Source organism: Podarcis raffonei, chromosome 6 (assembly GCF_027172205.1).
Source record: "Podarcis raffonei isolate rPodRaf1 chromosome 6, rPodRaf1.pri, whole genome shotgun sequence".
NCBI lineage: Eukaryota > Metazoa > Chordata > Lepidosauria > Squamata > Lacertidae > Podarcis > Podarcis raffonei.
This window is the reverse complement of record NC_070607.1, coordinates 58110855-58126188: the sequence shown is the minus strand read 5'-3', so window position 1 is coordinate 58126188 and position 15334 is coordinate 58110855. Positions and strand designations below refer to the sequence as shown.

Genomic DNA, 15334 nt, shown 5'->3' with positions numbered 1-15334 from the left:
AGTCCCAAGAAGGCCTGAAGTTCAGTCTTGTTCTTGGGCGCTGGGGCATCACAAATGGCCCGTACCTTGTCCCCAGTCGGATGGACCCCTTCTGCGTCCACCATAAATCCCAGAAAGTCCACCTGAGGCACTCCTAGTAGACATTTTTCCCGCTTCACCTTGAGACCCGCCATCTGGAAACGGTGCAGAACGGTGCGGAGGCGGTCCTCAAACTCCTCTGGTGTGGGCCTGGCAATCAACACATCATCGAAGAAGGGGGTGACGCCAGGAATCCCTTTAAGGAGAGAGTCCATTAGATTCTGGAATATGCCTGGTGCCACGCTGACACCGAATTGCAGCTGCTTTACCCTGAACGCTCCTCTGTGCGTCACAATTGTCTGTGCCTCTGCTGTGGCCTCATCTACTGGCAGCTGTTGATATGCTTGGGCCAAGTCCAGCTTGCCAAAAATTTTCGACCCAGCCAGGGTGGCAAGGACATGGCTGACCACTGGCACTGGGTATGCATGGGCCGTGAAGGCCTTGTTTATGGTACATTTGTAGTCTGCGCAGATGCGGACCGAACCATTAGGCTTGACAGGTGTGACGATTGGGGTTTCCCAGGGGGCATTAGGCACCGGCTCCAGCACTCCTTGCTCCACGAGTCGGTCCAATTCCTCGTCTATAGGGGGTTTCAGGGCGAACGGGACCCGGCGGGCCTTGAGCCTGACCGGTCGTACTGGGGGTCAAGCTGTAGAGCAATGGGGGGGCCCGTATACTGTCCCAATTTCCCATCAAAACCCCCCGGAAATTCCTTGCATATGGCGTCCACGTCCACTTGTAAGCTCGTGTGGTTCACCCCGGTGACGGCTAGCCCCAGTGGTCCAAACCATGCCAATCCCAGTAAGCTAATGTAGGGGCCCTTGACCACAAGCAAGTCCAGTTGCCACGTCCGCCCTCGGTATTGCACCCTGAAGGTCCCCACCCCCATTGTGGGGACATTACGTTTCTGGAAGTCCCGGAGGGTGAGTTTGGGACCCCCAGTAGGACACAGTTTCCTTAAGGTCCTTGCCGAGATTATGGATAGAGTTGAACCCGTGTCAAGCTCCATGCGGCATGGGGCCCCCTCTATCTGTACCTCTACATAAATTTTCTCTATGTTGGGGTGGGGCAACTGGTATACCTGGAAGTCTGTGAGCTCCCTCGAGTTGCCTTGGTGTGTTGGGCCCCGGGACCTGGGGCTCTTGTACATAACACGTAATTTATTTTTGCATGCATGTATGCAAGAACTGCAGATATTGCTAGTCTTGGCGCCGCTGCCTGGGGCCTGGCACCTTCCTTGGACTCGGAGACGAGAAGAGGAGCAAACAACTTTGCTGTGTGAAATGCAAAGGGGCCTGTCGGTTCCCCCGCGCGCAATGCAGCATCAAACTCCAGCGGATGAGCTTCTGCAGAAAGGCGGACACGATCATATGCCTTCGGCTCCTCCACAGAAGTCCAGAAAGCAGCCGGAGCCCTTTTTAAAGCGCCAGGGTTCACGGTGGCCGTGCGCGAGGTCTCCAGGAGATGGCGCGCGCCTTTGCGGCGCCTCTCGTCTCCATTGTCTCGCTCGCTCGCATCGCCCGCCTCGCTTGGCTGTGCTGGGAATCTGCAGCTCGCCGCTTTCGCTCGCCAGCTCCCCTCGGAAGAAGAGACCCGTTCCCGGAGCTGCTGCTTGGATTTTAATGCCAGATGCACGAGGATTAGCAGATCGCCCCGAGGAGCTATCCTGGAATTACCACAGGAGGAGGCGGAGGAGGAGGAGGAAAGGGGGGAAAGGAAAAGGCATTGTGGAAGAGAGAGAGAGAGAGGAGAGGGAGGGAGGCGCGCAGGGAAAAGACGATCGCTTGGAAACGGCAGCAACAGACCAGGAAATCGCTGGGCAGACACCAGGTAAGCTTGGAGCAGGAGGAGGCGTTTGCGAAATGGACTTAGGGAGGCACCGGCAGAGGAGATGTGCGAGACCCAGGTTTGGAAACCAACCAGTTCTCCCTTTCGCAACATGGAAATCGGGAAGGGAGGGAGCTTGTGCAGGGAAGCCGCTTCCACTGCAGTCCCAGCCTTGGATGCAGTGCAGCAGGCGCAGCAAGCCTTGGCGAGCAGGTTGCGCGCATGGAGGCTGAGCCTAGCTTGCAGAGGAATGCTTCGGGAGCGGGATCCTGCTCAGTTCCTCCAATAATCTCTTCCCCAGTTGCAGCGATCTCTCTCTCTTAAAAGCTAAAGCTGGCTTTACTTTAATCTTTCCCTTGGGGTTGGCCTTTCTCTCCCCACCCGTATAGCTTGAACCACATGTGCTCGGATCTCCTTGCAAATGCCTGCTCGCTTTGCGTTCCTCCCTCTTACAAAGCGACGAGCTTTTGGGCAAAGCAAAAAGCGGGGAGAACGGACCGCAAAAGGGGCGCGGTGCCGGAGGGTTGGCGGGGCGGGGGGTCGCGTAAGAGGGATAAATCCAGTACCTCGGACATGGGCAGCAGAATCTCACTTTCTGGGCAAACTTCTCCAAGCTGACGGGGCACGATGGATCTCTGACTTTTCTGAAAGTTGTAATACTACAATTCCTCTTCTTTCTCTTCCCCGCCCCCTAATAACTCTCCGAGGAATGGACAAGAATTGCCCAAGCTTGAGCGAGAATACAAGGTTGGGCCTCTGTTCCATTTATGTTGGTTGGTTTCTGCAAAATTCCTGGCATCAATAATAATAATAATAATAATCCATCCCTTGGGATAATCGATTCCAGGAGCCAGCAGCAATGTTAGCACCATTATTCCTTTGTCTAGTATTAGAATTATGACTACTATCTGTGTCATGAATATGTATTTTTAAAGCCTGGCTCTTGCATTTAGGAAAACGTAAGGAGCTTACGATTCCCGTGTGTAGACTGCTTTATATGTAATTTATAGGGTTCTTACTATAATCCTGGTTAAAGTGATGAGTGGGGGAGCAGAATCCTTAATTAGAGGGTCATCCTTGTTTTTCTTTTTAGGAATGCATGGAGGGGGGAAGAGCCATTGACCTACTAAGAAAAATAGTGTTGTGGGGATTTTTTTTAATCAGGCTTTGGGTTGTTTTTCCTTTGTGCCAACTGTGCTGTCAGTGTCCCTCCTCCGCCCAAGCAACATAAATGCTAAACATAAAATAAAAAGCAAATGATAAAACTGGATTTGGAAAAGTGGATGTGTTCAACCATTTGGTGGGAAAGACCATAACCTTGCACTGAAATGGGCAATAGTAGAAAGCCATTTCCTTTACTTGCGATAAAAAGGAATCCACAAGTTATAAAATTGCACACCAGTTGTAACTTTAGAAACCTTGGACAGTGAGACATGCTGCCTTCTCAGGTGCCAAACTGGAGCAATGTTTACATATGTGCTTCTTAGACTCTCCCTCCTTGTAGTGGCGATAGACAGGGATATGATCCCTTCACAGCAAAACAAGTTTGCTATGTGTTGATTTGATATTGGCTTAAAATGAATCAATGGCCACACTGTGATTGTGTTATAGTATGCCATATAGTTTCCTGCTTCTTAGGCCTTTTATGTCACAGGTACGCTTTCCTTTAAGCATAGATGTAATCTCACCAAATGCAACAAGTCCGTTCCTGACAGGGCTGTTGGAATAACTGGAAGCTTTGCTATTGATTTTCAGCAACCTTTAGAGAAAGCCAGTAGCACTAGCACCCATGCATATATATATATTCCATTTTAATGCCCACCAGCGGAGATTTATCTGCACTGAAATCTGATTGGCAAGGGAGGATGTCTAGCCCAGCTAGCAAGGCTGTCCTGGTCAGGGCTCATTAGCTGCATTACCATGGATTTGTGTGAAACAAAATACAGAGCGTGGTTCGGATCAGGCTGAACATTTGCATGCGTTGTTCCCAGGAGGAAAGCTGAAATGCATTCCAAGGCCAGGATAGCAATCATTAAAGCTCCATGCCTTTGCGGATTGAGATGGAAAGATGTATAAAGTATACATTGCTGGCTCCCTAGAATGAAAACTGCTGCCAGTGTGTACAATAGTGAGCAAAAGGAACCAGTGGCCTGAAGGTGATGGAAAGTAGTTTTCTAAGTTCTTAAGAAATGAGCAGATCCAGAGTGCAGGGGGGCCACAGACCAGAGGAACAGACTCTTGCACCGGGGTGTTGTTTCAGGGGTTTTGTTGGGAGAGGGGTTGTTGTTGATATAAAAATAAAGATACAAAAAAAAAAAATCAGTATCTTTTTAGATTTCTGTGGAAAATGTTCAATTTGGTTGTTTACTTTTTGATGAGTTTTAATTTATTGCTTATGACTACTTTCGTTATGTTTGTCATTATGCACATTTTTTTCATGTTGTAAGCCACCTTGAGCATTTTAACTATGGAAAGGCGGCATACAAATAAAATGATTAATTAATAGAATGATGATAAAGCACTTATATTCTGCATGGTGCAATGTAGGTAGCTGCTTTATATCAAGTCAGAATATTGATCCATCTCACGCAGTGTCGTCTGCACTAACTGGCAGCGGTTCTCCAGGGTTTCAGGTAGAAGTCCTTTTTTCCAGCCTGACTGAAAGTCACCAGCAATTAAACCTGGGACCTCCTGCCTTCAAAGCTCTTCCACAGAGTTGTAGTTCTGCTCATATTACACTCACGCTTTGGGTACTTTGAGCAAGGGTTGTACTGCGATGGTGGAGCACATGCAAAAGGTTCCAGGTTGAAACCCCATCCTCTCCTGATTGGGCTGGGAAAGCTTGTCTGGAGCCCATGGAGAACCCCTGGCAGTCAGTAGATAATACTGAGTTATACAGACTGGTGCTCTGTCTCTGTATGAGACAGATTCCCATGTGCTTAATCTGATGGCAGTGAAGGAGGTCCACAGCTGCTCCAGCTATAATTTGCCAAATAAGACCTACTTTAGATAATGTACGCAGGCAAATGCCATCCTTTCTTCCCCAGAGGAAAAGTGTCTGCTTGCGGTGCTTCTAGTACCTGCTCTAGCAGCCTGTGAATCAAAGTGGGGTGCTCAGCATGACAACAGGAATGGCAGAAATGGAGCATCAGTGAAAGAATGAAGCTAAGGATTTCTTAGTAGGGTAGGGTGGGATGGAACCTATGACCTAATTTTCCTAATGTAGGGTATTTCCTCAGAAGTATTACCCAGACATGAATCTGACATTGGGCTCAGCATAGGCTCTGGGAGGCACTGCCTGAGGGACGCTGCAAAGATTTACAATTCACTCATTTATAAAAAGTCAGAGGGAAGAGAAGGCATATGAAAGGGTAAAGCCCTGCTTCTCATGTGACGGCTGATATTCCACATACTCTCTCTCCCACCCACCCCGGCCTTGGGTGTCTTTATTTTCACCAGGCCTTATTTCCTGTAGCCTGAAAGTATGTTTATGGCTGAATCAGGACCTGTGTTTGCAAAACACAGGAGTGTGTCACTTTAGGGCAGGACTTGACAACCCAGCCTTCTAGTGATTCAGAAAGTGAGTTGAGAGAGACTATGTGCAAGGTGCATAACCTCCTGTCGTCTTGCTGTATTACCTCTCAAGGAAACTTACTTTGGCTCCATCATGCTGCCTGTTATGAATGTCATGCGTTTAGGTCAGCCTTTTCCCTAATCTGTGGTGCCTCCAGATGTTCCAGGCCACAACTCCCATAATCCCCAACCACTGACCATGCTGGATGTGATTGATGGAAGCTGTAGTCCAAAACATCTAGAGGGCACCCGATTGGGGAAGGCAGGTTTAGGTGATGGTTGGAAGGATATGGCTGCGCTGATGCAGCCAAGGAAGGCTACGCCCAGGAAAGATGGGCATTCCAGTTAGGATGTTGCCTTGGATTTGGAGCCAACTCACACAACTGTGACTTTGCACACAACCACTACAACTCGGGGACGCAGGTGGCGCTGTGGTCTAAACCACTGAGCCTCTTGGGCTTGCCAATCGGAAGGTCAGCAATTCGAATCCTTGTGACGGGGTGAGCTCCCGTTTCTCTGTCCCAGCTCCTGCCCACCTAGCAGTTCGAAAGCACGTCAAAGTGCAAGTAGATAAATAGGTACCACTCTGGCGGGAAGGTAAACGGCATTTCCGTGTGCTGCTCTGGTTCGCCAGAAGCAGCTTAGTCATGCTGACCACATGACCCGGAAAAACTGTCTGCGGACAAACGTCGGCTCCCTCGGCCAGTAAAGTGAGATGAGCACCACAACCCCAGAGTCATTCGCGACTGGACTTAACTGTCAGGGATCCTTTACCTTTGCCTTTTCCTACAGCTCAGTACTATCTTAAACTTCCCATGAGGTCAGGGACAATCTGGTTAGATGCTGGCCATGATCATATACAGAAATCCAGTGACTCAGCATCCAGAGAGAGACTTGGGAATGGGAACCATAACACTGAAGCACCGAAGTCCGTTAATCTCTGCAGGAAGATGATGTTTTAAATATCAGAAGTGTTTGAACATCTTAACGCAAAAGGCCTCCAGCAGTTATCAGAGAAACTGGGATACAGTGCTGCTGATAGCCATGCCCTGATGCAGTCACACCTCCTCTAGGTTATAACAGGTAACATTTACATGTATTCAAATGCGCCTGTTCTTTTGCCTCCTCATAGTTAAAGAACCAGATTTTCAGGATTGCGCAGATGGTGGAACAAATGTACTCAGATGGAAAATGCTTGTTATTTGAGTGCGTATATTTTTGTACAAAACCAGAGTTTGGTGGTCATTGCCAAGCAGCTGGGTGCCTAATCTTGGACTCCTCTGCAAACCTGCCCCCTTTTCTGTCTTTGTCCCAGAGGTGCAGCTGCATGCGTCTGCCGCGTGTGCATTGATATGCACAGCTGGTCAGTTCTGCAGAACTGAAACTTCTGCATCGGAAACAAAAGGTTGTGCTGAATTTGACTGTTAGGCGTGGCTTCAGGAAGTGCTGCACCAGGTAGCATAGTTGCAGAGAGATAGCTGTGCAGAGCAGCAAACCTTGCAGGGATATTTGCTTAGCTCAACACTAGTAACATAGATGAGTCAACGTCCGTCACACCTCAGAACTTCCAGGCCTGGTGGCGATACTTGCCAGTTGCACAGAGCAAGCAGGTTTCAAAGCAAATGGAAACTGCACAGTATGTGGGAAATTATGCAGTAGATGCTGGCAAGATGTGTACCTTTGTTAGGTATCTGTTCTGCTTTCTACAGGCATGTAAGACCGAAAGGATGCAACGTAGGGGTGGGAGTGAGCCGTCTAGAGCCATCCCCGTCATGCTAATGAAGCTGAGCATGAGGCTTAGGCAGGCCTCGCTCCTCAAATATAGTATAAATTTACCCTGATAGATGTGCAAAAACAACCTCGTCAGAATGACAGTTCTATCAATGACCCCTCACTTTCCCTTTTTAACGGTTCGGTGTGCTCACTTTGAAGCCCTTTCAAGGTAGAAATCAGGCATTCCATTGATGTCACATAATAATAATAATAATAATAATAATAATAATAATAATTATTATTATTATTATTATTATTATTTCTACCCCGCCCATCTGGCTGGGTTTCCCCAGCCACTCTGGGCAGCTTCCAACAAAATATTAAAAATACATTAAAACATCAGTCATTAAAAACTTCCCTAAACATGGCTGCCTTCAGATGTCTTCTAATCATCAGATAGTTGTTTATTTCTTTGACATCTGATGGGCAGGCGTTCCACAGGGCGGGCGCCACTACCGAGAAGGCCCTCTGCCTGGTTCCCTGTAACTTCGCTTCTTGCAGTGAGGGAACTGCTAGAAGGACCTCGGAGCTGGACCTCAGTGTCCGGGCAGAAAGATGGGGGTGGAGATACTCCTTCAGGTATACTGGGCCAAGGCTGTTTAGGGCTTTAAAGGTCAACACCAACACTTTGAATTGTGCTCGGAAACGTACTGGGAGCCAATGTAGGTCTTTCAAGACCGGTGTTACGTGGTCTCGGCGGCTGCTTCCCGTCACCGGTCTAGCTGCCGCATTCTGGATTAGTTGCAGTTTCCGGTTCACCTTCAAAGTTAGCCCCACATAGAGCGCGTTGCAGTAGTCCAAGCGGGAGATAACTAGAGCATGCACAACTCTGTCGAGACAGTCCACGGGCAGGTAGGGTCTCAGCCTGTGTACATGTAAACAGATGGCATAGTATTTTGTTGGGAGCTGCTCAGAGTGGCTGGGGCAACTCAGTCAGATGGGTGGCATATAAATAATAATAAATAATAAAATTATGGAGTCATACTGTAGGGCACTGCACCATGGTAAGAAAAGAAAACTATATATTTCACAACTATGACCAGTTCTGTTCAAATAAGGGAAAGAACACTGAAACACAGCACCAAGACGGGGTTGAAATGACATTTCTCCTCCTTTTAGTAAATGGCACCTGTTCATCTGATAGGTATATATTGGGGGATGATGTGTTCAGAGAATTCAGGCAGGACTGTGGGCTGCATAGGATCATCTGGTTATAAAGTGAAGAGGAAAGACCAGTGATATGAACCTCCATTTGTGCTATTAAACATGATCAATCTACTGCCTTAGCTACATGCCAGTTTTGGCCTTTGTGGAGATAAAGGAGCACAATAGTTCAGTTTAAGGACCAGCAAATCGGTGGCCATATATGATGATGCCAATAGTTCATGAGATCCTTCCTTCTGATTGCCTCCTGGCAATGCTGGTGATCCATTTATTTATTTATTGCATTTACATCCTACCTTTTCCTCCAAGGAGTTCAAAGTAGCATACATGCTTCTCCCACTTCTCATTTGATCCCGACAGCAACTTTGTCAGGTTGGTTGGGCTGAGAGGCCATGACTGGCCCAAGGTTACACAGTGAGTTTTATCATGGCTAAATGGGAATTTGAACCCTGTTCTCCCAGGTCCTAGTCTGACACTCTAACCACTATGCCATGCTGGTTCTCAAGGAGGAAAAGAAGAGCATATACTACACAGCATACAAGCTCTACTTCTTTGGTTTGCATGCCATATTCACAGGGCTGTCTTAAACATATCTGGTGCTGTGATGCAAATATCCCTCCACCACCCCCCTGTTTCCTAGAGTTGTCGACCTTTTTTAAGGGGGGGAACCCCCAAAGTTGTTGACCTTTTTTAGGAAAGGTTCCCCTTAGTTGTTGGCCTTTTTTTTAGGGAGCTGACACCACGCTTACACAAAATAGAAGAAAATCTAATGAAGTCCTCAGTTCCAAAGCAAGACTCATTCAAGACTCAGCAGTTCTTCTAATTCATCCTCATGATTCAAATCACCACATATCAAAAAGTTAAAGCAATCACCAGTTTGTTCTTCTTTAAATAAATTGATAAAGACACAGAGAATGAAGTTCCTGGCCAATTTGTGTTTAAGTACAAAGCTGATGTTTTCAAATATTGTGGGTTGGTGGATGTAAAGCAGTGACATCCTGAACCTAAAAAGGACCCAAAACTTGGGCCACAAAGGCTGCAGCCCTAACTGCACTTACCTGAGAGTAAGCCCTGCTGAATCTAATAGGACCTTAAAACCCGCCCCCGTCTTTAAAGGACTTTTTGTTGGTGTGTGTTTGTTTTTAACCACTAACTGCATGGAGAGCACACTCTCGAATCCAAACGTACCTCCAAACTGAGTCCTAATGGTAGTGCGCCCCCCAGCTTTCCCCTCCCACGGCCCCAAATCTGAATGAATCCCTCCTCCACCTTTTTCCTTGACGGAAGGGGCGGGGGTGATGTTCTTGGCATGCCTCCTCCTCCTTCCCACCCCCTGATCTGGGCAGCTCGAGGCTCGCTTGCCACGTGGGCTTCCTCAGCAGTCCCGCTACTGCCGCGGGGTGGACAGGAGGAAGAGGGGCGCCACGTAGCTTTGCACACCGCTGACGCTGCCTCCTCTCCCAGGCAGGAAGCGAGAGAGCGCGGCTGGCCGTAGGAAGACCTGCTGCCACTGCCACCCAGCATGCCCTTGCAGCTGTTACTGGTCAGTCCCGGACTCCCACTGCTAGGCGCCCCTGAGGGGTGGGTGCTGTGCCGCAGGGCGCCACTAACCCTAATGGGTAAGACGGCCCTGCATATTCAGATACACTGCGAAGGCATATTCTTTTCTGGCAGCCTGTTCCTTAGCATAGCAGCAAATGCTGCCCCTGGAAAGAATTCCTCATAACACCTACACACCCTCCAACTGTTGTTCTGGTACAAGTGAAAACACACACAATGTTTTACACAGTACCCAGAAGGGCAGCCATGGGGAGGCTTGCAGCAGCGAAAGGGCAAACAGTGCCAATTCGTGCTTGAGACTTGCTGGTGCATTGTGGCAAGAGCAGATTTGGTGGGCAGCAGCCTGCACCAGGTCCATGAAGGAGATGTATTGTTTTACACAAATGTTAGTAATGGAGTAGAAAGCAAAAAAAGGTATGACCTAATCATGGAGGGGGGGAACTATTTGGGGATTGGATGTGGCCCAGACTGGATGTAGCTGAACATCTCTATCCAAACGGTAAAGTAATGATAGGTTGGCCACTTAGGCATTGCCCAAAAGGAGGAATTGCCTTACCAAAAACAGGGCAAAAGATGGCACAGAGTTGCACAGAATGCACTAAGGCAGTGTTCTCCAAACTTGGGTCTCCAAGCTGCTTTTGCACTACAATTCCCATCAGCCCTGACCACTGGTCCTGCTAGCTAGGGATGATGGGAGTTGTAGTGCAGAACAGCTGGAAACCCTGCACTGAGGTATGAGCATAGGCATGCATATTTATGCATGAAATAATTGCTATTATTTAAATATATCTTACCATAGTGAGGAGGAGGGTGACCTGCAGGCCTGCTCAGTCAGCTGACTAGGTCTCCCTGTTGATGGGCAACTGCTCTGCCTTTATAGGGTACTTTTTCTTTAAACTGGATGTGATCTAGATATCCCACCAAACAGAGGCGGGCTTTGAGTGGAGAATTGTTCTTTTTAAAGTAGGACACGTGGCCACTCTGGGCTGAGAGCTAATTCTCTTGATTAGCTTTATCCACGACTCACATATGGAAAACAGCAGGCAAGAGATGTTAAGTGGCCTTGTCCAAATCTATTGTGGAATAAGGGAACTCAAAGCTGCAGTGGAGCTTGAACCCAGGACCTGTGGAGTTCAGCCTGTGTGTTACTACTGAGTCTCCTGTGCTGCCAGTAGACCAGAGAAAAGCTTGTGAAAAGGCTTGACCTTTATAAACACCAGGAAGAACTTGCTGATGGTAAGAGCTGTTTGACAGTGGACTCTCCTTCCTTGGTTTTTGAGCAGAGGTTGGATGGCTGTCTGTCATGTACGATCTAGTTCAGATTCCTGCATATCAGGGGGTTGGACTAGATGACCCTGGGGTATCTTCCAGTTCTACAGTTCTGTGATTCTAGGAGCTTTTTTGAGACAGGGGTCTGCCTCTTTGGCCTGAGCAGCAGAGGGACAAGTCCCAGATCTGTGCAGCCTCATTTGCATATTATGTAAATTGCTTGCTAATTATGCAAATCAAGCATCTTAATTGGGTACGTTCTACCAATTGCTTTGTGTTTGCTCCTGGCTCAAAACTTCCACAAAATTTGGGGGGAAGAGATCGGGCCGCTTGCTCATGCCAGGAGAGAAGAGTGGCCTTTCTCATCTGTTCCGCCTGCCTTTCTTCTCTGAGTCTAAGAGTGCAGCAAAGGCAAATTCTTCTGAATGGGCCGCAGCTTAAAAGCTCTGCACATGCCAATGAGGACCAGAATAATGCGGTATTTCTGCAGTGAAACGCTGCACTGAAACTGCAGCAGGTACATCCGGAAGGGGCATGAAGTAACCGCCCCATTGGACTGTATGGCTGCTGGAAACAAATGCCCATGAGAAACAAGCCAAATTTATCAAGACAATTCAGCCGCCTCATTTCACTTCCTGGGCGGGAATGAGCCTGACTTAGTTAAGCTCTTGATATAGTTGGAATTAAGTCATATCATGACCGACGTGTCCAATTGATTTCAACTTACTCAGCCTAGATGTAGTGTTTTCCTGGAGCTGTGAGAGACTGGAAATTTGCCCTTGCAAGGCGAGGAGCTAGGTTTTCTGGAGAACCATGTCTACCCTGGTCTGAAATCAGTGAGTTATTTCAGAATCAGGCCACGCTGTAGGCCTCAGCTGGCAGGTGAACAAATTAACAAGAAAGCAGGGAAGGTCAGAGGTCAAAACTAGCCTACCTTGCAATTAATTCCAGGACTTTGGTAGGCCCAGAGCATTTTGGGGGCAGGGTTGCTGTGCCTGGAGCATGAGGAGGGGGTTGGTTCACAGATTGGTGAGCCAGGATTTTTGAGACTCTGCTTCTGACCTTGCTGTCTCACATCATCATTTGAATCGGAAGCCCGATGGTGGTTTTGCCAAGCTGATGTGCTTCCATCTACAATAAGGGTGAGTCGTAGCTAGATCGCAAGCCCCTGGTTGAACCTCTGACCTTGTTGGGCCAAGCCTGCCTGACTTTCTCATTGCTTAGCAAGTAGCTACCCTGCAAGAGGAGTCACATGTACTGTCTCCCAGTCTTGTTTCTGGGCCCAGTTCAAAGTGTGTCCCCCCCCCATTGTACCTTTCCACATCTTGAGATATTCTTCAGGGGACCTCCTCTAAATGCCTCTGCCAAGTGAAGTTAGGCAGATGTTTATCATAGGGTGGGTATTCTTGGTGGTAGCACCCCAGGGAAGCTGGCTGGGCACCTTCTTTAAGCTCGTTTTGGCCCCAGGTGAAAGCTTTACTTCATTCTCCCAAACTCTGTAAAATTGCAATTTTAATGTTTGGAAACACTTTATATGCTAGGTATATTCCTTTCCCTGCTTGAAAATATCTATGCTGCAAAATGTTAATTTATGAGAGTCTGTTTTATCATTATATTTCTGACAATGCTAGTGAGTAGCCTTATAAATATGTAAGTGGAAATAAAATTGAATGGAGGACTGAAGTTGAACAATGGTAGGAATGGAGAAAGGGCTCCATTAGGGGTTTTTTTAAAAAGGTGGGGGGATGTAGGAATGAGAGGATTTCACAATTATGTTGAATTTAGAAACAGCCATGGAGTGCTGGTTTTGATTGGAACAGTGCTTACCCACCAAAATTTTTCCAATGAAAATAGGGACATTTATAATTATAATATAATAATTTTTACCTCGCCCATCGGACTGAGTTGCCCCAGCTACTCTGGGTGGCTTCCAACATATATAAAAACATAACAAAACATTAAAAATTAAAAATGTCCCTATACAGTGGGGAGAGACTTAATTCCTTCACCTGTGCCATTTTCCCCAAAGTAAATTGTGTTCTTAGCTCTACTTGGGGTTGGCGGAAGGTACCTAACTGTATCATACCTTACAAGGGACTCCTGAGTTCAGGAGATGAGTGCTAAAAATGCATCACATTCTTTCCTTGGAACTTCTTAAGCAGAAGTTGGATGGTCATTTGTCATGGATACTTTAGTAGCGATTCCTGCATTGCAGGGGGTTGGACTGGATAACCCTCAGTCTCTTCCAGCTCAACAGTTTTGTGGTTCTATGATTCTGGCCAATTAGAAAAAACGAACAAACCACACAATAGCTCTTCTTCATTTTCAGTTACACATTATTCTTAATAGTGAGTTCCCACCTTGGCTAGAATGCTGAAAGGTAAGAAGATGACTTATTCCCTATGAGTCAGGAAAAAGCATGCAGCCTGTGCATTTCCCTTAACATCTCTGTCACTGTTTTCTTCTACTTTTTTAAAATGAAAATTAAGAAATGGGGCCAACCAGTGTCCTCAATGAGTGGGACAGGCTTATTTAGGCACACGAGGTCTTCCCATTTGGCCCACAAAGCTGTTTCTGCCAAGCCACACCCACCTCCCCTACAGCTGACCTCTCATGATGTCGGGTGAGGATCAGGTAGCAGTGGGGCTTGCACAAAAGGGGTTTTGCAGCCCTTATAAACCATCTGATTGGTGGTGCCTGCAAAGCCCCTTGGAGGCTTTAAGCACAAGGCAATTTTTCAGGCGCGTAAGTGGACCCTACAAGGCACGCTTAGAACTTGGGCAAAATCTGCCTATCAGCAGGGTAACTCTCTTTAACTTGCTTCTCCCCCAACCATTGCTTGTCTTTCTTCCCCATCCCACCGGACCTTCCTTTGCTCTGCTCAGCCTTCATCCCATGAACCAGCAGCAGCCACTGACACAGATCCTGAGTTCCCTGTAGAGGGGGGCAGAAGAATGCAGGCAGAAAGCCTGTATGGTGACCTGGGAAGTGAGGGAAGAGTTAATGGAGGAATTGCAATGGAAGCTGCAAAAGCTGGCACTTTCTACCTTCCAATTCCCTCTTCTCCCCATTATTGGAGGAAGCAAAACTACAGCTGTCTCCTCTTTGCAGGTATAACCTTCATCTCTCCAGTTTGGATAACCTTGGGTGTGCTCTGTTTCGATGACCTTGGGAGCTTGACGCCCTACCAGACGAGTAAAACATTAGCAACTGCCTCTGAATTACCGTTTTTCTGCACATCACACTGGGAACCTCTGTGCACCGCTCCCTCTGCAGGGCGAGGAACCTCTGCTACATCCCCCCACCCCGTCCCCCACTCCCCAGCTCAGCTGCCAGCAAAGCCATCTTCACACACTGCAGTTTTTGCTGCCTAATTTGGGGGTGGGGAGGGTGGCAGGCTCTGCTCTGAATTCCCACGGACTTTAGCACAATCTTTCTGCTTGACTTCCCTTGTCTGTCCCCAGAGCTGAGCAGGTGGTGCTCAGCTGCTGCAAACACAAGAGCACGGGCTGCAGGCTGTTCGCATTTGGGCTGGCGCGAGCCCTAAAGTGTGCAGACGCACATGTCCCTCGTACCAGATGGGTTGCCTTCCCCACCCCTCCAGCTCTCCTTTCATGTTCCGCCTCTTTGCACGAGGTTTCCTGCAGTTGTAAGCAGAAAACTGGGAGGGCAAGGTTAGCTGGGATGCTTCCCTTTCTGATTTTGCTGCTCTTTCTGGGTGTGCTAGTCCTTTCTCTGCACCTGTCCGGTACCCTCCTATAATCCAAAGCAAAATATGTGATTAATGCATTGCTTGTAACAGAGCAGATGGAGCTAGTAAGGTTTTTAATCAAGACCTGATGGAAAAGAGAAGGTGGGAAATCAACTGTTTTCTCTGTTGCGGGACTAACGCTCTGTATAGCCTGGGGTAAGAAGCCTTTTCATATGAGGGCTGCATTCCTTTCTGTGTAACCTGCCAAGGGCAGTATGGTGCAAACGTGGGCAGAGCAGCAAATGCAAATTTTCCCTTTGGATAACAGTTCAGTTTCTGCACACCCACCCATACCCACCTCTCTGTGGCAGATTTGAGAAGTTTCTAAGAGAGAATCTA

At 47.8% G+C, this 15334-nt stretch overlaps 1 protein-coding gene across 2 annotated transcripts in view; it reads left to right on the top strand.

Annotated features, from left to right (window-relative positions):
- The first annotated feature begins 1581 nt into the window (after positions 1 to 1581).
- Positions 1582 to 15334, top strand: part of PIK3C2B (phosphatidylinositol-4-phosphate 3-kinase catalytic subunit type 2 beta) — an 85373-nt gene continuing 71620 nt past the window's right edge. Inside the window, exon 1 of one of the 2 annotated variants that reach the window (XM_053393203.1) lies at positions 1582 to 1908. The gene's annotated coding sequence lies outside the window, so the exon portion shown is untranslated. The other variant, XM_053393204.1, reaches the window with a different exon arrangement.